We start from the raw sequence: 23,634 nt of genomic DNA, 5'->3' as shown, positions 1-23,634 counted from the left end.
CATTTCTCCAAGAGTCGCCAGGGTATTAATAAGCAATATGCAAATTTCTAGGCTCTAGCCCCATGGTATTGACTCAGGGACTCTGGGATCCCAGCCCAGGAATCCAGATCTCTTACAGATCTCTGGGGGAATCCTTCTACACATAACCTTTGAGTCCACCGATAAAAAGGTGCCTTCGTGCCTAAGAGAGAGGCTTACATTCAGTAAATAGCTCATTTACTCATTCCTCACGATTCCAAGCATGAATGTGTATTTGGGGGGGAAAAAAAAACATAAAATGAGAAACATATGGGGAGACAGACTGGACAGATTTTTATAAGTCATTCTGCAGAGGGTAGGAGGAGCCAGGAGGAAGGAACTACAAATCACAAATGCACAAATCACTCCTCACAGTGAAAAGTGTGCCAACAGGTCACCTGTCAGAAGCGAGGGTAAACACTCCATCGCAAGGAAACATCTTAGCTCCTATTTTAATGATTTTTCCTTCTGCACTATACCACCTTCTCCAAATTTGTCTGCTCTTTGGTAAAGAACTTCCATCAGCTCATTCCTATCTGCAGTTCCCTCCTTTTCCAGCCTAGAATCTACAGCCCCAGTGAATACCATCCTTGACAACACACTGACGTTTCTTGTTCCACTCACTGCCTGTCTTTTCAACGCAGCCATGTGACGAACCCCCAAAGCTAGATGAACTCTGCGTCATCAAGTCGGCCCATCCTGAGCTCAGCAGTCAAGCACGGCTAAAGAGCACACAGCAGGCTGACTGGGGACTTCCTCTATATGGGACACCCGTCTCCAATGTCCCTCAACACTGCCAAGACAACCATCTTGATTTCTCCCATCAACTCACTGCACACGAGCGACATCAACTCTTTTCCACTCTCTACAAACCTCCAAGAGCCTCTCCCCTTGTACCTCACACAGGAAATGAACACCCTTACTCCAGAACTCTCTTCACTTCCTGCTTCGAAACCAACAAACCCACCACACATCTGTGCCTCCTCCTCCACTCTCCTCAGGGTAAAACAAAGAAAGGCTCTCCTCCTGTCCCTAGAGACATCCTCCTCTTTAATCTTCCACTCATAGGGCCATTATGAAAAATAACTGTTATAATCCACGTATCACAAAGCACAGTGTGGGGCTCATTAAAAAAATATTCAATAAGTAGTAACTGTTTTCACTATTGAGGTTTCCAGTAGAGCTGCGTCCAAGCGGGTGCTCCAAGGATAAAACAATCAATCCCATACCAGAGTAGAGAGGGAGAATCAGAGAAGGGTATACCTCAAACAAAATTCTCACCCCTACCGCCTTCCCTCAAATCCTGTCAAATAAGTCAAATAAATATTCACCTTCATAAGAAAAACTTACCTCGTAGCCAAGTATGAGGAACAGTGGGGTAAAAAGCTGAGACACCGATGTTTTCTTGCCTCTGCTGATTTTACAATTCCTCAGGTCTACTTTTAAACAGTGGGGTGCAACAGGGAAAGTTGTTACTATACATTCCTTTCCCTACCTCTTGCCATACGCTCCTCAGTGATCAGCTTCTCTTTCAGGAAACTATGTTATGAAATTTAAATGGACTAGAAGAACATCTGGCTCACGTTCAAAGTGTATAGCATATTTTGCTGTCAATATCTAAATCCCAGGGTGCCCAGGAGTCCGTCAGACAAACAGCACAGGACACACATTCACAAGACCCCTACAGAAATCATCCTTCCAGAGGAAGGAGTCTGGGCAATTAATTTCTCAAAACGGCAGGGGCGTAAGGGACACTGCACAAATTTATGCAGAGTGAAACTGAATATCTGACTTGTTAAAGCCAGGAATACAATCAGGCCCTTTGCTCGTTTCTATGTAAATAAGCCCTAAAACCTTCTCACTCAAAACCCTGGACAGACTAAGGAATTTCACTTCTCAGGCATCAGGGCAAGCTGGCTGGTTTGGGTTGGAAGCTCTGTGCTTGGCTGCTCATTTAAGATAATTTTTTAAATGAATGGAGCCTTGGTTACCATTTCCATAAACCCTTCCGGACCACTCGATACCAGCTCACCAGAAATGATACTTTTGAGCCCTAAGACGGGTCTTTTGGAAATCCTGGAGATAGAGTTCCCCAGTGATCTTTCAGGACGGTCACACTTCAAGTTCGACTGAGGATAGCAAAAGCCCCCTTCTTCCTCACTACTCCCCTACCCCAACAAGTTCTCTCATAAAAGCAATTATATTCTTACACCAACAATACAGTGAGGACAAAAATCTCACAATGAAAAGGTAATCCCTAAGCTAAATAAATTCAACATTAAGAAACCATATTACACCATGGATCTCTGTTTAGGAAGCACTGACCTATGTGGTTTGACTCAAGGGGCACCAAGGGCCTAACAAGTCATTTTGATTGTCCACAAAACTTTTAAAACTGTGAGATGTCACTGAAGACATGGAAGATTTCATGTAAAAAATCCCAACTGCCATCTTCTGAACATCTGGTAGGACTTGCAACACTGGCCTGCCTGCCCAGTGTAGGGAAGAAGTTGAGAGGTGTCTGCCCCCTGAGCATGGCAGTTACTCTCTGGCTTGTTGAAGCCCTTCTGTCTTAAATCAAGGCAGATTTTGCTCATTTAAGGGACCTACCTTATCCCTGCAGGCATCTGAATGTGGATCCCTGTTTTGAGGCACTCCTAGGGTCCTGGAAGTCAGGGGATCTAGCCGAAACAGTTTGCAGCCCGAACAAGTGTGGGGTGGTTTCTGAGGGAAGGTTTTGGGGGTATAGATGGGAGCATTTAATTAACCAGGTCCTGGGGATGAAAGGAGAAATAAGGAGGGTAATAGCAGAATAATACATTTACCCTTCCAATCAATTCTGGGTAGGGCCAGTCCTGTTTTTTGTTTTGATAGTCATATTGTAGAATGAGAATCAGACAGATTTCTTAATCTAAGTTTACTTGAGAGGACAATTCAGTTCTCCTTCTCCTCCTTTCCTGGTGGGCCAGAAATATCCAATGATCCTTATCGCGGTTTGTCCATTTTCCTCTGGGTGTTGTCCATAATGTCTTATCTTCAGAAATTCCCCCACCCAAGTCGTCCTGCTCCCACCAAGTCAGCACTGTGTGAATCATGCTCTGCTTTTATTAACACCGAGTTAGCTCCAATAAAGTAAACCCAGCATTGCTTCAGAGGTCAACTTTCTATCTCCCAACTATGCAAAAGAGAAAGCAGACAGACTTCCTCCAGGCTGGAGGGAACATGAGAGAGAAACTCAGATGAATTATTTAGTGGATCCAGAGTTGGATTTGGGGCAACACACAGTACAACTTAAGTCTCCAGAAATTATTATCAGGAGGGCCCAAAGCACCAGAAGACCAAAATAAAAAAACAAGAACTTATAACTCAGTATGAGGCCAGCTAATATATGCACGCACAAATGTGTTTTTGTGAATCACACATTTTCTCAACTTGCACCCACAGAAGAGAATTTTGTTAGAATCACAAGTCTGGAAGGCTGATGGCCATGCCTGTCAACCACCTGCTGGTTAAAACCTATTCGCACCCAAACTTTCTCATAGAGATTAGAACCCAGTCAGGCTCAAAAGACATCCGTACACCTTGAGGAAGCCCATTCCAGATCCTGAGGGACCTACAACAAAGTCAGGAAACCCCTTCACAAATGAGGTACTATCTCACTTCTCGCCATTCTCCTGGTTTCTTCTAGATTTAAGGTAGCCTTTGTTATTAACTAAGTCACAGTTATGAAAAGTCCTAGAGTCATGCTACATTAAGTTCCAGACATTAAGAATCCCAATCCAAATCCTTCACTAACCTTTAAAACAACAGGGCAAAGGCCAGCAGAGGAAGAGTGGCCAGGCTTCAGAGTAGTAATTCTTAGGATTCTGGACCATCACTAGGAAAATCTATCAATACAAATTCTGACTCATTTACTCACATGGTCGTTTCATTTTTCTGGAGCTCCAACAGCTCTTTAGCTGTGAATTCCAATGAGCCTGAAGAGACATCCTGATATTGACCTTCTAGAAGCTGCATCATATCAATAATACTGTTCAAATAGGTCAACTCTCACTCCCCAATTAGCCTTCAAAGGAAATGTAGCTTACCAAACTCCTGGTTAAGAAAAGCTACTCATGGGATGCCTGGGTGGCTCAGTTGGTTGGACGACTGCCTTCAGCTCAGGTCATGATCCTGGAGTCCCGTATCGGGCTCCCAGCTCCATGGGGAGTCTGCTTCTCTCTCTGACCTTCTCCTCGCTCATGCTCTCTCTCACTGTCTCTCTCTCAAATAAATAATAAATAAAATTTAAAAAAAAAAAAAGAAAAGAAAAGAAAAGCTACTCATGAACTATTTTCCTATCAAAGAACACCACTGGTTCTTCCCAGTCCACTCAGGTTATAAATAAGGAAGGGTTCATTTTCCTTGCTTACTGACTTGCAGAAAGCCATATATCCACCATATAGGTCCTTTATAAGATGTCAAATACACTCACTAAGTTAAATAAGAACCACTTCCTTCTCATTTGGAAGTAGAGACCATTTTCCATGCTCAAGCCAGAGAAAAAAAGTCAAAGAAATTCAAAGCAGCAGAGATACTCTCCTGTTGAAAAGACAAGTCACACATTGTGAAGAGGGTCACTTGGCAGGAAGCGGTGAGCAACTTCTAAGATATGAGGGTTTCAGACAACTGCAGGGAACTGAATTCTGCCAACAACCAGTGAACTTGGAAGAGGACCCTGAACTACAGATGAGATCTGAGCCCCAACCAATACCCTGATTCCAGCTTAGTGAAACCATAAGCAGAAGACCCATTCCCTACCTCCTTACCCACAGAAACTGTGAGATAATAAATTTATGTTGTTTTAGTTAAGGTGCTAACTTAACTAAAATAGTGGTAAACTCTGTGCAGCAACAGAAAATACACCATCTTTCATATAGTCAAGGAAGAGTTAAAGTACATGTTTCTACGGATTTGTGCAGCAAATAAAAAAGGATAAACGAAGAAGTAATGGGGATATTTACTGACAGAGAGGGAGTGGGAATGAAGTGGACAGAATGGAGGAATGAAAAGGATATAAAAGGGCTGGGGGGAAAGGATGCCTCCTACAACACTTTTCATCTACTTACAAGGTTTAGAACTATGGTAATATTTTACAACACCTAAAAATGAAGAAATAAAATCAACCAGAATGTGGCAGGTATCAATCTAATTGCATTACAAATAAATCAAAAGCCCACTGAAGTGGGTAGGGAAGAACCAAACTAACTATGGAAAAACACAACTGCAACTATACACTCTAATGCTAAAGACCGAAAAATTGCACACAAATATTATATTCTAGTTAGGAAACTTATTTCTCACACAGGTCATTGTTAGCATTCTGAAACTACTTGAAGTGTAGTATAGGGTTGTACCAAAAAATAAATATACTGTGGTTAATGAGATCCAGGTTGCTCCCTTTCAGAGGAAAGTTACATACAATGGGCAAGACAGAAAGAACTCCGTGGTTTTCCATATAGAGATACAGATGTGCACATGGGTATACAAATACCTATTTCTTAGCTCTACCTGCTGAGAGGGTCTTGACATCTCAGTAGCAATAGGCACACCTCGTGCCCAGACTTTGGTTTCTATATATCTTTCTCCAATTAAAGGGATTAGAGCTTCTTGAAGAAATGACTGATTCTGGTGCTGGAGCAAGAAAATTCAAGATGAGCCTGGAATATCTTATGGTGTCAAAAAGTAAGAAACTGCTCCAAAAACTGATGGAACATGTCAAAAGGACATAGGAACCAAACTCCTTTAAGGAGTTCCTAATGGCCAAATCTGGAACAATTTAAGCAACACAAAAAATGATAGTAAGAGCTTATAAACATAGAGAAAAATAGCCATTTAGTCCATACATATGTAAATAATAAATAATGAGGGGAGAAGGAATGGCTCTTCCTTACAGAATTCCAACTAATGAATGAAGGAGGGATGATGAAACTAGAAATCAGGGAACCAGGGAATCAGGGAAACAAGGTTTGCTAAAATTAATCACCAAAAGAAGTATAAGAAGTAGGATATTTACACAATGGAAAATTATCTCCCCACAAGACATTTATTAGTTTCAAAGGGAAAAATGATAGCTTTACAGGGGAGAAACCTGACAGACACCACTGTAACCAAGTGATGAAGATAGGAAAGTAGAAAGACATGTGGATGTCAGGTACATCTTGAAATAATACACTCTTATGTGTACATCATCAGTGCTGTGGTGTTCTTGCCAAAAATGCATCACCTGAATAAAATCCACAAACCCAAACTAAGCAATATTCTATAAAGTAACTGGCCAGTAATCTCCAAAATGATCAAAGTCATCAAAAACAAAGAAAGGCTAAGGAACTGTCCCAGACTGGAAGAGACTGAGCGGACATGACAATTAAATGCAATGTAGGAGCCTGGATGGGAGCCTGGAATAGGAAAAGGGCATAAATGGGGCAATTATTAAGAGTGCTGTCTCCCCATTAATATCCTCATTTCGATCACTGCTCTATGGTTACATACGATGTTAACATGCGGGGAAGCTGGGTGAAGGTCACACCGGTACTCTTGGTATGGGTTTGCAATTTTTTTTTTTTTTTTAAGATTTCATTCATTTATTTGACAGAGATCACAAGTAGAGAGGCAGGCAGAGAGAGGGGGAGAAGCAGGCTCCCTACTGAGCAGAGAGAGCCCGATGTGGGGCTCGATCCCAGGACCCTGAGACCATATCCTGAGCCGAAGGCAGAGGCTTTAACCCACTGAGTCACCCAGGCGCCCCGGGTTTGCAACTTTTAAGTCTAAAATTCTTTCAAAATGGAAAGTTTAAAAAAACACGCAGTGGGTTTGGCCTGTCTTTAAGCCACAAACTTGATTCCAGGGTAAATATGGGGAATTATTATTACTAACTTAACGGTGAAAAAGGCTAGCATTAGAGTCTAAGAAATACGAACATCGCTTCAGAATAGCTATCCATGTTCATCTCTAGTTTAAAACACTAAGTAAGGCATCCTTGTCGATTGGCATTCAGTGTATGCTGTATGCTGTTATGGATGTATATGTGCCCATGGGAGTGTCCTGTCACGCCAACTCGGACATCAAGTCTTTTGGGGCGTGAACATCTTCTCTATATGACATTTCCATGTCTGGTAATGTGATCTACACAGAACAGGAACACAGTAATACCAACAGATGACACATGCCCACAGTATCTGAAATGACAGCACAACTCAAAGGATTCCTTAACCCTGAATGACCCTCTTATTGCCTCTTAGTATTGTTTTAAATAAAAGCTCTTCTTACTCTGAACTTCCTACTCTGAACTTCCCTTTCCATATGCAGGCTCTGCAAAGTACACAGTAATAGGAGCACTGAGCCTACAGCATAGCCAAACTGGGTGTTCCCAGACAGAACTTCCAGGAGGTAGATGTATTCCTGAGGCCAATCTTGCTCCTTCTGTTAATGAAATTGAGCACAAACACAATGGCTGACTTTGCAGGATGGCTCCTGTGTTTTGACGCAACAGGTCCACTAGTCTTCCACGAGAACTCTACTTGCTTTGCACACAGTTTCAGGCACATAATATGTATACAAGAAGTCTGGTCCCACAAGTAAAGTCTGCGTGGTCCTGAGGATGAGCTTTCAGAGCCAAACATCCCAAAGCGTACCAAGTCACTTCTCTAATGCCTAATGACCTAGGGCTTTCTTTGACCATAGCCCAGGGACATGGGAAGGAGCCAGGACCCAAAGCTTTTCATTTGGAATCAAATGTAAAAGGCAATCTGAAATCATCATGCAATGGATGATTTGGGCAAAAAGCAGTTCACCGCAACTATTTTAACAACTATCAAACAATTGTTAATTAAACCAAAACGACGACTCCCAGATCAAGTACATCCCCATTCTCTTTGGAAGGAGCCCAACTAGGAGGAATTTAGTAAGTTCCATTTTAATACTGTGTATTTTCAAAGCCGAACTTCAACACCACTGAAACAGGAAAAATCCAAGTACACCTCAGCTCTGCAAGCACTGCCCGTGAGGATGATGATGATACAAGTTTCCCTGTGAAGTTTGCTCCCACCTCCCCTGGTGCAATTCATAATCTTTGTTTTACAATCAGACCCATGCATGTGATTGCTTTTTGTCAGCTTTGTCTCTAGTTACTAAAAAGATGCTAGTTATTTCGGGTCAGAAGCTGAGGGAAAAACAAGAACAGTAACACAGAGGTCAAACGCCTTTTATAATTTTGGGCCAACAAAACAACTCACCCCACAAAAGGAAAAGCTCAGAGCTTCCTGAAGATGGTCCCTTCCTCCTGCCTCACACTTGGCTGACCCTTGTTTATCACCCAGTTGTGCAGAGACCTCAGTCTGACTGTGCAAGGCTGCACACATTCCTAGGGTCGATGGGTAAAAGGATGCACCAGGAAATGCCACCAGCTTTCTTTTCTTACAAACCATCAACGTGTATTTTCCTTTGTATTTAACCGAGCCTGTGCACTCACCAAGCAAATGACACAGGTAAGCCAAACGGTTCTGTAATATCCGAAAGGAGTTTTTCTAGTTTTCTGAAAAACTGCGGGACCCTGAATGCTGCCCATCCTCCAAGCCCAAATTAAACGTGATAGACACCACTCATTTCATCAGCACCTTTGTTTCTTTCTCTCCACAGTACAGCATTCTTTGAGAAAGTTAGCACAGCTGGGTTTTAAAAGACTCTGGGATGTTTCCTTATAAAAGATCACTTTCAGAATCCCGAGGCATTTTGCAAAGGGGAAAAAGATATTAAATTGGAAGCCTATCAAATGGCTGAATTTAAAATGAGGACAAGTTTGGTGAGAAAACAGTTTGAACCCTCAACTCGTTTCCCCTCCTCGAGAACATTTTCCATTAATGGCACCCTCATCTCTCACTTCTTTAAACTCCTATAGCAATCGCAGCCTCGACCCTACCATCTAGGATTTCCTCCAACAAAGCTGATTCTCATCATGCATTGCTTCATAATGTACCTCTTGTTGATCTCATGACCCAGGAGGAAACATTCTTTAAAGCTAGGAAATAGACATCTGCTATTTCTACACGATTACGGCTGGCGTGATGGGCAACAGTAGATACGTAATCCTTGTTGCCACTGTTTGCGTGAAAACTGTTGGAGAGGTAATGAAATAATTACCCAACAAAGTGAAATGGAAGAAAACAGAACAATTACTACCACGTCAGCTATTTTCTTTTTATCGCCAGCCCATAAAAACTGTCTCTCAGCTAAAACACACTTCAATTAGGAAGTGTCAATAAAGGAAGGGAAAGGAACGCTATCTGATTTGCCTGGGTCCTGAGAAAAATGCAGTGTCAGAAGGAACAAGGGCTGATTAACCAAAAAAAATATACTAAGAAACCAGGATCTTTTAAAATACTACTTTCTTATCTGAATCAAAGCTAATTAATTCAACACAAATATGGAATATGATGAAAGATAAGGAAAAACAGATTTTCCTGATTCCGCAATGTACTTGAGCGTCCCAGTTACAAAGCATTAGATAAAACTAAAAGAAAAAATTAGCAATTTCAAAGCACTTGAACTAAAATCATCCTCTAGCTGATAAAAGTGAAAACTGTAACAACAGAATGTATCTATTATTGAGATGACAAATCTATTACTGGGATGTCAAACCAAAAATATTCAACTAATTTCCTCTCTAAAAAGCATTACTGAAATACTTCTGATACTATGCTAGTTTAGAAAATGATCTTATAAAATATATCCTGATATCCTTATAAAAATCTATCCTGAAATGAAGTTCTTGTTTTCACAGGCTGACCATGAACCATGATTTAATCTATCCCAGTTGCTTTTGGAGGTAGAGATTACTCCAACAAGGGATTACATAAAGCAAGGAAAATGTTCTCAGGGCAGAGGCTGGGAGACAGAATTGAAGAGATGTCATTACAGGAGTTTAAAAGACAGGACCATATCTCAACTGGGATTTACCAAACATCAGTGATCCACAGAACCTCTTGAACAGGAACAATGTCCAAAATTTGGTTAATCAATTTATTGCTTTTCACAGTATATAAGGGATTAGGTAGAAATATATACTTTACACCAGTATCATTCTATCCCATTCCAGAGTCTATTTTTAAAACCACCTTTAATAGTCATTATGAATTAAATTTAATTAGTTCAAAATAAGTTGAAATAAATTAAACAGTCATTATGAACTAATTAAAATACATTTTACAAAGTTAAAGTTACTTCAAGGCAAAGAAATAAATAGGAAAAATTTGGAGTGTTAGTCGGTGGGATTTAAGAGGATGAATTTTCTTGTAGTCAGTCTAGCTTAACTCTAGTCAGTGATCAAGAGGACAAGAGCTCCCAGCCAACAATCACACCCACTGTCCTTCCACAAAACTGAATCAGGATAGAAAACAACAGCATCCTGGCAGGCCAGCAAGCCACTCAGCTGATGCAAAATGTTTTTCCGGCCTAGGCAGCAGCCCCAGCACCAGGACTCGCCCCACCCCACCCGGCCCCATGAATAACAGCAGAAAATGCTATCCCCAGCCAGTCTCCAATTCATACTTGAGCAGAAATGGGAGATCATAAATCCAGGGCACTTCCTTCTGAAATCAGAATTTTATTTTATTTTATTTTTTTGCCAGATGTTCATTTTTACAGGCTTTTTGCAAATAACAATGGGGGGGGGTGTGGGGAGAAGATGAGAACACATTCGCTGTACCACTCATTTCCAAACATCACCAATAAGAGGAAGCGGGAGGCAAGCACAAATATCACGGAACCTCGCTGGGTTCCCCCACCAACGGCTCAATGTTGTGTCGCATCAGGCTCAAGAAACACCAGCATCAAGGCAAAGGGCAAACAAGACAAAATAAAAATAGAAACAATTTCACCCAATGAAGTTTTTTTTTTTTTTTTTTTTTTTTTCATTTTTCGACACAGCCAAATAGGACTTGGCCAGCTACATAACATATTTGCCTTTCCGTCCCCACCCATCTACAGTTTCTTTTTTAAATCAGATGTTCTGTTCACACACCAGTTCATAAACAACTTGCTTGGAACCTGATGATTTTTCTTTTTTATTATTTTCAACTCCATCCCCGGTCTCCTGAAAATGTCATTTCACCCAGTGTGGAAGGCAAGGCCGAGGGAGACGCCCACGTGTACGCTGGGCTCCTCACCATGGCAAAATGCGGACAGGTCGTTTAAGTTTATCGAACACACACAGACACACGATGCGGACCACAAAAGCTAGAGGGGCGTCTGTAGCCAGAACACACAACGGAGCTGTTCAATTCTTGGCTCACACACAACAGAACAAGTCAGCTCAAAGGCCAAACACTCCAGGGAAGTTCATGTTCAGGAACATCACAATGAACACAAGTCCTCACAGAACCTGCCTGAGCCTGGAGACCTGATTTTTGTTTTGTTTTGTTTTGTTTTTTTAAGATTTTGTTTATTTACTTGAGAGAGATTGAGCACAGAAGGAAAATGAGAAGAAGAAGCAGGCTCCCTACGGAGCAGATGGACCGATGCAGGACTTGACCCCAGGACCCAGAGATCAAGACCTGATCAGAAGGCAGACGCTCAACCAATTGAGCCACCCAGGTGCCCCAGTTTTTGGTTTTCGAAGACAACAATGCACATCCATACTCTACCTGTATTTTATTTTCCCTTATCCTACCAAAACCTAACCCCCTCCTTTAAGTCATCCTTCGTCTTAAACTCACTCCCCTCTACCACACCTACTCCTCTCTCCCCAGCTCCCTTCTGCAACTTCCCTCATCATGTCTGCCAGGGCAAGATGAACATGTTAGGACCTTTTCAGTACAGTTTTTAAATCTCCCCCAGTCACAGGCAAAACTAGAGATCTCACCATCTGTTTTTCTAAATTAGAGAGAATAAAGGGGTGCGTTACACATTTTCCTTGGTAATTTGTAAACAGCCACATGATGCTCATTAAAACGCATCTCATTCTTGGTGGTTTATCATGAAAATTACAGGTAATGTTTTTTAAATCCCTTAGTGGCCACACTTGCAGTTCAGTTAATAGGACTAAAACCATTTGACTGAAAAATTGTTCTTATCACAACTGCCAAGCACGCCAACTTTTCCGACAACGCAATCTTTGGTGGGTTGTCTTCACGGAACCATCTCATGCATTCAAGGTGCAACCTACCTACTTAAAACACACGCACACACACACACACCCCTGAAGTTCAAAATCCTCACTATACTCGATGAAATAACATCAACATCAGGGGTAAGAAGTTTAGATTCCACTTCCCATCTCCATCTCTCCAGAGGAAATACCGTGAGCCGTGTTGCCCACTTCCTCGGCCAAACCCTTTGCTCGGCCCTTACAAGCCCTGTGTTGCAAGAAGAGAGAGCATAGGCCATGCGTAGCTACGCCATTTGCTCTGGGGTCAGCTGTTCTGTTCATCTTGGCTCTTCTTTCCTGCTGTCTGCTCTTTTTCCTTCAACATCACAGCTCCTGTTGGTATAGGCAGCCGGTGAGGGCTACCCCCAGCTGGAAGGCATTTCTAGATCTGGCTCCTCCCTGAAAGGGGAAGGCTGAAACACGGACTCCTCTAAAGTGGGCTTAGAAGGAATGAAGAGAGGTAGGGGCCAGAAGGGCCCGGAGAAGGAAGGCCTTACTCCAGGTGTAAGTGGTGTTACCTTGTAAGTGGTGTTACAACACCTTGGGGTGCTGCCTTTCCATCTGTCACGACAGCCAGAAAATATGTTCAGTGGGGTAGAGTTGCCTTCCCTTTCAAATTTCCATTCTCCCTTTCTATGGGGCAAACCCCTGCTATGCTTCCTCCCCACCACCAAAGCTCCTCTGGGGTAGCGAGCTCTTCCGGTGGTTTTAGCTTGGGAGCCAGTATCAACCAACCACTCCCCATACCCTTGGGTCGGAAGGAGGGCGCCGCCAGGTTCTATCATTCCAGAGACATCCTGTACTGTCTCCATCCCAGTGTAGGACCATACACGCTCCCTGTCCAGTGGACTCTGAACTCAGACACTGTTTGGGGCACCCCCAAGGAACTACTTACGACTTCTCCAATAGCCTTATCTTCTCTTTATGGGGAGGAATATCATGAGAACATTCTTCTGACCCCAGCTGCTAGCTATTCTCCAGAAATTCCTCAATACTTCTGGCCCTCTAAGGATTCCTTTCCTGTTTCCTATGGATTTATTCCTTTTCTATCATTTCAGTAGGAAGGAAGAGAGCTAAACCAGAAGTGTACGCACTATAAATGGATCTGCCTCCACATGGTTCCACAGTAGCCACACTCCCTGATCGCCTTCTCCAACGGACACAACAACCACGAGCTAGGATCGTGCAGGATGTTTCAAGCCGACCTAACTTAACCCACAGGCATTAATGTGGCTACTAGTTTTAGAGACAAACTACATAAATTGAAAGGAAATACTGTGATTAAAAACAACTATGCACGTTATGTTGTCTATGTGTGTACATGTATACGCATTCCGTATCCAGAATGGATAAGAAATAGGTAAATTTGTTGACTGTTAGCTCTGTATCATTCATTTTTTTCCTGTACGACCAACACATACCTTGAAAAAATAGCACATTTGTCAGTGTTGCTGGTGTGATCAAGGCATCAGCGCCTGTCAAACTAGGCTTAAGCCTCTAAAAAGTGTCTCTGCTGACTTGTTAGCTCTAAGGCTTCCACCAAGAGCCTGACCTTTTTCCTACCCTCAATTGTCAAGTAATAGGAGGACACTTCCTACCACCAGCCACAGTTCTTTATAAAGACCTGAGAGAGGGAGAGAGCTTCAGCTTCAAAGCATGAAGTCTCCTTTAACATCTATAAATCACAAACCCCAACAAGTCCCTGCACAGGGTCCATTCATTTCACAGTACTCAAATGAAATGCAGATAGACAGAAAGCAAATTTATAAAAGAAATGACTCCTCTGAAAATGGGATCATATTTCAAACACTCAACTGTAGAGAACATAATGCATCCCCCGTGAACCTAGACCCAGCTCTTATCAAATCTTAACCTTTGCTATCTTTTCTTCGTATCTGGGGTTGGGTGGGGGAGGTGTTTCAAAGGTTATTTTTCAATAGTCATGGTCTGGCTAGATCAACAAAAAGGGGAGAAACCACTGGAAATCGATTCCATTTTTATTTAAGCCAAATCTGGAACATACACCATGATTCTTGGCTTACTTCCTAACTTAGCTCTCATTGTTGTCACTGATAGATGAGGATGTAAACTCCAACTTTATTGGGAGACCCCAAACTCTTAACATGACTGAAAATCAGGAAGCAATTTTGAATGAAATTAAAGCAATCCTTTCGCCTAAAGCTCCCTATGCTCAGGAATGTTTTCTGTGTTCTTAAATATCTGTAATTTATGATGAATGAAAATTACAGTATTTTAACTTTTAGAATTAAATCTCTTTAAAGTATTGAGGGCAAAAGAAAAAAGCTGGAAAATTTAACAATATTTGAAACGCTAATTTCAAACAAGGGAATCAGAACTGCTATGGCCACAAAGTCCTCAGGGACAAGTTTCTCTTACTTTTAGAAGGTGAGATTTATGCAAAGTCTGTCCGAGGACGGTTCATTTGTGCTATGACATCATGACTGACACTGAAACTGCCTAACTTGGTAAACAAAGAGCACAGAGCAGATGCTTGAAAAACATTTGTTAGTTGTATTTATTGTCCGGATTGTTCCGAACAATCAACTCAGCAGCTTAGTAAAGCAAAGACCACTTGACTTTAACGCACACTGAAGAAAAATCAATGTTAAACAGTTTACAGACAACTCATTGGTGTTATTTCGCTAGACTATCTGTAAACCCAAAAATAATATGATTGTGTCACTAACGAGCCCTACAGATGCTGACATAGGGTGGCTAAATTCTCATTCTGAATCTCTGAGATGCAGGAAAACAAAGAAACACAAAAAATACAACTTTCAGAACTCACCAGCCACTCCAGAGTCTCTTAAATCCCTATAGGAAGTAAAGCCCGATTAACAAAATTCATAACTCATAAGGATGTCCCAAAGCACTTTTACAAAAGATAACGCAAAGAAACAAACTCATTTTCACAGTCCTGACATCCAAATTCCAAAACCCAAATAAAGTTAATAAGGGTTGAGTAAGGGTAACATGTTTAACCTTCAATTCCCAAAAGAAAATTCGATTAACCAGACACTGCCTTTCCTCAGAGTAATCCTCGATAATTGAGGATTTTATTGTAAAGGGCAGTCCATAATTACCCCAAAAGTTTACTTCTGAGTTAAAATGCAGAGCCCGGGGCGCCTGGGTGGCTCAGTGGGTTAAAGCCTCTGCCTTCAGCTCAGGTCATGATCCTGGGGTACTGGGATCGAGCCCCGCATCGGGCTCTCTGCTCCGCAGGGAGCCTGCTTCCTCCTCTCTCTCTCTGCCTGCCTCTCTGCCTACTTGTGATCTCTGTCAAATAAATAAATAAAATCTTTAAAAAAATAAAATAAATAAAATAAAATGCAGAGCCCCTAGTCCCCATTTATCCATTAACCTGCCCCAGCACTGTAAAGAGCTTCTGAAAGGATCCAATAATAGCTGAGAATATAAAAAGCTCTTCATTAATAGAGCTGTCCATGAACAGAGGGTAAGAGAGGACGGCAGGAAGCTTTAGAGTCTGTGATTTAAAAAAAGCCTCCAGTGTGAAAGGGAACATCCCGCAAATTAGGTTAATTTTATAGCAATCTCCTTTGCTGAATCAAGGAGGGTAAATACTAAACAGCTGACAGGTGACACAGGCAGATCCTGACAGAAATGCACTCAGGACAGCAATCCAGTTGAGCGGGGCTCCTGGTAACCATGGGGACCAGCATGCTCTGGTGCTACCCATTTACCACTGGACTCAAGACAACCATGTTCGGCCCCTTCCATAAAATCAAGCAATTCTTCCCAAAGATGAGGAGCTGGTCAATTTTACAATAAAATCCTACCAATAAATATTCTTTATCAAGGGGCGCCTGGGTGGCTCAGTGGGTTGAGCCGCTGCCTTCGGCTCAGGTCATGATCTCAGGGTCCTGGGATCGAGCCCCGCATCGGGCTCTCTGCTCAGCAGGGAGCCTGCTTCCTCCTCTCTCTCTACCTGCCTCTCTGCCTGCTTGTGATCTCTCTCTGTCAAATAAATAAATAAAATCTTAAAAAAAAAAAAAAGATATTCTTTATCAAAAAATCACATTCTCCTCCCATGTCCCTGGTACAGCCTGGGATAGAGTATAACAAATAAATAGATGTTTTTAAAGCTTTCTTTTGGCAATGGATTCACTAAACTTCCTCTCCAGTTACTGTTTCCCTGTAGAAGGCGGGAGGGGCAGGGAGTAGTCTCTCTTCCGCTAAATTGCTATGCAAAATGGAGGCCCCCCCACCAACCCCGAGAAAAATATCCTAGTCAGAGTCACTGGAACTCCCCTTCACGGGGGACTCTTACCACATTTATGTCAAATATGCTTGCTTGAATTTACAACGTTATTATATGGGAAAATATTTTCAATTTTCAAACAACCATCACATAAATTTTCAAAACACACGCACTATCATTTTTAAGTTAAAAACTGCCCGTATCAGACTATTTTAAGTTCTAGAGTAAGTTTACTTAAAAAATAAAAACTGCAACCAGCGGACGGGGACTCAAGAGCACCTGGCTCTGGGGGGGGTCCCCAAAAAACCCAGGTTTGGCCATTTGCTGCCTGACGAAGTTCAAAAGCAAAGACACAAGTGGTGGTGAAACCAGAAAGAAATTTATTCCCGTGAGGCCACTCCAGGAAGACAGTCGATTAACATCTCAAAGATGGTCTCCAAAGTGCTGAAAATTATTTAAAGAAAATATGGGACAAAGGCCAATGGGTAATGCAGTAAAGGTCAGCCTGATCGTCATCTTGGGGTCAATCCTATGGGGTATTGCTAGCTCAGGGTGGTTGTTATTGCTTGAGGGGTAGTTCGGGATGTTTTGCCTTTGGGGTCTTCAACAGGAGTTCAAAGGATAAGCTGTTAAAAAAGAACTTAATCAGAAAGTACAGTCAAAATGGAGGTAGTTAAAATCCTCTTTGCAAACAAGTAATAAAAATGAAATATCACTTACTCTATACCACGTGAGCCATCTTGAAAATGACCCTATCTGCTATTCAGGATCTACTCACAAAACCACCAGCTTTGTCTCAAGACATGAAGCATTAATGCACCAGAGACTCCATCCCCATTCCCCAAGAGCGTCCTGTTTTCCTTCAGAAAAATCTCTTCTGCATCACTGCTTTCAGGCTAAATCCTAAGCCACTAAGCTCTCTCTCTCTCTCTCTCTCTCTCTCTAATTAGGCTCGCTCATTGAGAAAATGGCAACATGGACTTTCAAAATTAAGTCAACCAGAAAAAAGGTGGTGGGTGCCAAGATCTTGGACTGAGGCAAATTATTTAAAGTCATTTTGTAAATGTTAGGTATCTGACGGAAAAACTGAGAAACTCTGGAACTGCACACCAGTGGCACCATTATAATTAGGCATGTGAAGGGAAAGGGGCCAAAATAAACCACGTGCCAAGTGATCGGAGCCACTGCAGTTAGAAATTGCTTACGCGGGAGCTTCTGGCAATAAGTTGTTTCAATACAACAGCCCAGTCCAGAGGGGCCACTTTCTCACCCCACCTCTGCAGATCCAGTAAGCACCAGCGACTAACACCTGCAGCCCATACAAATACATTTTCAGAGTCTTACTCATAAAAATTGCATCTTCCTTGCACAAAAACAGGAGCCTGGATGGTGGGTTGTTCCTTCCCCCTCTCCATGGAAACTGTCTGTGTATGCATTTCTCAAGAGACAGCCAATGCTAGCTATTAGCTGCAAATAAATAGCTTCAAGAGATGAACAATTCATATAGTAGTCTAGAAACACATGTACAGTTGCAGCGCTGGACTCTTGGCGAGCTCTCTGCTAGTAAAGGAGAGCTGGAGAGCATGGTCCCAGTAATGAGCTATTAAATGCAAATAAAGTCAATGCTGAATCCTTCCCTGGGGCTCAGCATCGGGGAGGGAGGGCTCCGCAAGACAGGAGAGGACAGCCGCACGCCAGGCCATTTGCCATTGCCATTTGCCTTTCTGCTCCCAATGACAATTTTTTTTTTTTTAATTAACTTATTTGACACAGAGAGAGCAAGCGAGCACAAGCAGGGGGAGCAGCAGAGGCAGAGGGAGAAGCAGACTCCCCGCCAAGCAGAGAGCCTGACGTGGCGCTCGATCCCAGGAGATCTCTAAGATCATGACCCGAGCCAAAGGCAGACACTTACCCGACTGAGCCACCCAGGTGCCCTCTCCAATGACAATTCTTAACAGCCTGTCCCTGGGAATACTTCAGAGCTTCCATCACTGGCTTTAGGAAGGCTGCCATGCACATCATTGCCGATTCAGGGACAGAATCTGATTGTAGTTTAGCTGAACTGAAATGAAAACCTCTTGAACTCACAAGCACAAACTAGCAGAGTTCTGTCATTTTTTTAAAAATTTATTTAACATGTCTATAGTTCTGGTTATGAAAGTATTTGATTCTAATTTTAACCAACACCTACTACTGTTTCAGCACATTCCTCTGGTTAAAGGAAACGATGACTTTCCAGTCAGTGACTGCAGTGACACAGACATGAACTTGGAGAAATACACTTCCAGTTTTCAGCCTCTCCAAGAGGTTTTAGGTTTTGGGTTTGGTTTTTTGTTTGTTTGTTTTTCCTTTCCTGAGTCAGTGTGTCATGAACATATATTGTCCAATCTTTATAGAATTCCTATGACTATAGGATTATAACATAAGGTTCATATCAATAGCCTCATATACTCAATATACACAAAAACTGTGCATCCCAGAGCAGGGGACATGGAGGGGATGCTGGTTTTTAAAGTAGAACAAAACAGATTCCGGCCCTAAGTAAGTCTTTAACCATACATCTGACTGATGAAGCAGAAGACCACAGGAAAGAATTAACAAAAAAGGAGCCTAGGGAAGGACAGTTGATTTGGTTTCTCAGCAGTTCACCAATGATTTCAGTTTACCTAATTCTACGTAATATAGTAACGGAGTAACAACAGGGGCTGGACCAGGAAAAGCACAGAAGCTACGCTAGTTTTCACAGCTGTGGGCTGAAGCAGCACCCAGAATGCCAGAAACTGCTTTAAAGGGCTTGAAACATCTCATTTAATCATCAGGACCTCCCTATGGGATAGAAACAGTGATCATTCCCATGTTGTAGGTAAAGAAAATACGGCTTAAAGGAAAACACACACACACACACCAAAAAACTGTGCCTAAGTCACCCAGCTATGAAGTGGAAAAGCCAGAATTCAAATCCAAAAAGCCCAAGTCCAGAATCTGTTCTCTTCATCATACCATCCCACACATCAAAGCCAGCCTTAACAAAAGGATCATCAGCTTTCCCACAGGCTGCTCAGATCATTATAAGGGTTCTCAGCAAAGAACAAGAATGAACCTGAAGGACTCCATGCATCACAATTCCCTAATTCTCACTAGTACTCAAATCCTGCTGATTTGTTCAGCAAACACGCCACCTCCGATATGAATGGAAAGAAATCCATGTACACGCAGTCAGGCTATATCCAAAAGATAACTAGTGACTGGAGGAAAATGAAAATCCTATCATCTTCTGAAAAAGATTTGTATGGTAGAAGAAAATGCAGTTTCAGTTCTGTGGATCTCAACTGTGTTTTTTAAAAGGCACACATGCTAGGGCTTTGTGTTTCTTCCTTTTAAAGCTTAGTATTCATTTGGGCATTTGAAACTTTTATAGCGACCTGTCATTGACTATTTCCATAGGCATCTGGCAGAGAAAGGTTAAGATGCTGCCTTCAGGGCCCTTAACAAGGCTCTACTGTGCTCAATGGAACCGAGGTCACCTGAGCAAATCCACTGGGCTCCCCTCCATGGCGCAGGCAAGCTCACCACAAGTGAACTCAGTTTCAGTAGGACTGACGGAGGCGGTGTGATTTAAGAGACAATGCGGAGAATTACCCAAATGGCTGGAGTCATAAAGGAAGGCAGTGATCCCCTGGCTAACATTAAGGGTTTATTTATGCAGCTAATTTTCCTCCAATAGCTTACCAAGAATGGTCCAAAAGCAGACTGAAAAGAGGAAATCAAGCTGTTTCAACACAATGCTAATTTCCTAGAAGATCTGACACTATTAGGTTGATCTGAGCAATGAAGATGACCTAACTGGACCATATTACAAGTAAAACAATGCTCTAACTGAATCGCTTAGTTTAGTTAATTCACTGTGCAGGAAGGCTGTATTTACAAAAGTGGTTGTCAACTCTGACTATGAGTCAGAATCACCTGGGAAGCTTTAAAAAATACCAGTGCCTGGGCCCTGTCACAAACCCATTAAATCAGAATCTCTGAGGAAGGAACCTGACCATCAGGTTTTTTTTTGTTTTGCTTTGTAAGATTTTAAGTAAGCTCTACCCCCAACATGGGGCTCAAACTCACAACCCTAAAATCAAGAGTCACGTGCTCTACTGACTGAGTCAGCCAGGTGCCCCTTAAGGGTTTCTGTTTTTTACAATGCAACTCCACTGAAACCAAAATAAGCCTTAAGAGGCCCAAATCTTGCTTTTTAGCTGCTGAAAATGCTACACCAGTCAAAGGCATGGTCAAGGTCAATCACCAAACAGGAAATGGGTGATTAGGAATGCAAGGTGGTTAAAATCTGGTCAATTAAATGTTGGGAAGACATAGCGCAAACTGGCTCTTTTCAATTAAATTACCTACTTGGGGATCTTAATCTCTTCAATAAACTGGGTAGACAGGAAACAAAATAGCTCTAGTCATGCCTACATTTATCTCAAACTCTTCTGAGAAGACATTTTTAAAAATATAAATCAACCTGGGACGCCTGGGTGGCTCAGTTGGTTAAGCCGCTGCCTTTGGCTCAGGTCATGATCCCAGCGTCCTGGGACTGAGTCCCACATCAGGCTCCTTGCTCGGCAGGGAGCCTGCTTCTCCCTCTGCCTCTACCTGCCAGTCTGTCTGCCTGTGCTTGCTCGCTCTCTCCCTCTCTGACAAATAAATAAATAAAATCCTTAAAAAAAAAATATATATATATATATATATATACACACACATCAACCTTTGGTACAGGTAGTGTTTACTCTTCTTTAGAGAGCAATAAGAGAGTACATGCAATAAACTTATTTAAACAACCACACAAGCAGACCGACCAATCATATGCAAACATACCTATATATATGTTAAAATACATGGAGAGGAGAGGAGAGGAGAGGAGGGGAGAGGAGAGGAGAGGACAGAGGAGAGGAGAGGAGAGGAATTGACTTTTAAAACCTGCAGACAAATATGGGAGGTGTGTGTGTGCATGTATTTTATAAAACTCAATCAAAGTGTATAGAGAGACTTTGAAACTGTGCCTAACACAAAAGCCAAAATTCCGTTCCTGGTCTACTCAAAAATGAGTCATCTAAGAGGAAAACACCAGGCTTCTATTCATAGGCCCTTTGGAGGTCTCACTGGAAAAATTAACAGTGCACTCAAGTCTGGCAATATTTTTTTTTTTAGTGCATACATCTGGTTTTGGTATATGGTGTATTCTTGAAAATGCCTACAGTCAAGAATCCTAGGTTACTGCACAGACCATTCAGTCCTTGGTAGTCATCATCCCCAAAGCTATTTCTGATACAGAAATTGCCAAACAAAACTTTCTTCGGTGCAACTTGTGATTCTGCTAATTGAGACAAAAATAACAAGATTATTAGATTTGTGAGTGACAGCAGTTGAATTAGATCTGACAGTGTAGTCTGATACATCCTAAAGACTTGAGCCTGTCTGCCCAGGGTACGGATCAGGTCAGCCACACCCCTGCCTCGCCGGGGTCCAGGCTGCAGAGGCAGCAGCTAGCTGGGGCATTTTTTCCTCACAACAATCATAGGAGCACAACAGCCCAATCATATTTAAGGCACTCCCTTTAAGGTAACTGCTTGCTTTGCATTCATTTCTATTCTCTTGGCCAAATAGCTTACAGGCCAAGCCCAGTATCAACGGAGCAGGAAATAAACTCTCATGCAATGTAAGTCACACGGCAGAGGAGGGGATTAAGACAAGAAAACAGCCTACAACATCCATGACCCACTAATGTGCCAGTTATAAAACAGAAAACCAATGCACTCCTTTTTTTCTTTTTTCTAAGTAATTGTTTTTGACACCATAAAGGTAATTTAAATTTTGAAAACCTCAAAGGTAGAGGGTTAGCACAAACTTAACAACATTGTATAGATTCTAAAAATGCCAAGTTTTCAAACATTCAGCAGAAGCAAAGAGGATGTGCTCTAAGAGGAGAGAGAAAGGGATTCCAGTGAGGGAGAAGTTGATGCTGAAGCACATGCCAAGGGTTTAAATAAAACAGGTCCGTGAAAACGGTAGAAAATGTGGATTTCATATAATATTTCACGTAACTACTAATATACTTTCTATTATTTTATCTATACCCCAAAAAGTTTTTCTATTCACAACTTTTGTTTTAGATCATCTTGAGAAAACAGGATATTGCCTTATTGGGGGGTTGCCTTATATTCAGGTTTATACAATATTTATTTAATACATTGCTTTGAAATTCACCAAGGCAAAATTTTAATCTCTTCTACTTAACTTGGCCCAAATCGACTTCTTAGTAAAGCTCACCTTTGTCTCCAGCATATGTTCAGTCAGTCAACAGAAGGCCAAAAACTTTACTGAAATTCAGATCTCTTGCTACATCAGTCACGTTAGGCTGGATATTTGTTCCAACCACTCAACATTAAACATAAACGATGAAGATAACTAACCCCTATGTTACTAAAAACAAAATCATTTCACCACCCTCATAGGTGAGTGGTGTTACAATTTTATTCATTAGTCTATCTTACCTCCTTGTACTAATAAGTGAGAGCTCCTTCAGTCAGGATTTTTGAGACAATATAACCTACACCCCCAAGTTCCCCTGCAGACCCCAGAGGAACCCAGAAAAACAGAACTGTTTGTTTTTAACTGTTTTATATACTGCGGCTCTGTGTAAGTTTTAATTTAGGAAACAAAGGTCCTGCTATTTCAATTATTTTTTTTTTCAGCCACCAACTGTGAATTATCAGTAGTGTTTAACCCAGGTTAAGCCAGAGCTCAAGTCTTCCTGAGGCTTGGTTTAGCAGACTGTGTTGACTCAGGAAAAGTAACCCGTGGCAGAAAGCAACACGGGAACATTATATTTAGAACCTTCTATGTTTACATGTCTATAGTTTGTGTGTATATATACACCAGGCACCACTTCATTTAACCCAAGACACCTTTACTGGAACGATGTCTGACCATAATTATAAAGAATCCAAAGCCATTTCTGTATTGTTATTGTCCAACCTATACTCAAAACGTCCATCTCCTATTTCCCCTCTGCTTTTTTTTTGCTGTTGTTGTAGTTGGGGTTTCTTTTCTTAATTTGTCAGTGTAAAGTTATGTAAGAATCTCACCTACTTGGATTGGCCAGGACCTGAGAGGCTCCAAATAGGCCAAAACTTAAACAATAAAT

The 23,634-nt window shown here is 41.8% G+C and overlaps 1 protein-coding gene across 4 annotated transcripts in view; it reads right to left on the bottom strand.

Annotated features, from left to right (window-relative positions):
* The window catches only part of LOC111158700 (formin like 2), a 320,132-nt gene that overhangs the window by 156,897 nt on the left and 139,601 nt on the right, over positions 1-23,634 (bottom strand). The gene's annotated exons all lie outside the window — the stretch shown is intronic.

This window comes from Enhydra lutris, unplaced genomic scaffold, assembly GCF_002288905.1.
Source record: "Enhydra lutris kenyoni isolate GAN:26980312 unplaced genomic scaffold, ASM228890v2 scaffoldscaffold1, whole genome shotgun sequence".
Classification (NCBI taxonomy): domain Eukaryota; kingdom Metazoa; phylum Chordata; class Mammalia; order Carnivora; family Mustelidae; genus Enhydra; species Enhydra lutris.
Note: the sequence above shows the minus strand (reverse complement) of the source record. Positions and strands in the feature narration are given on the sequence as shown.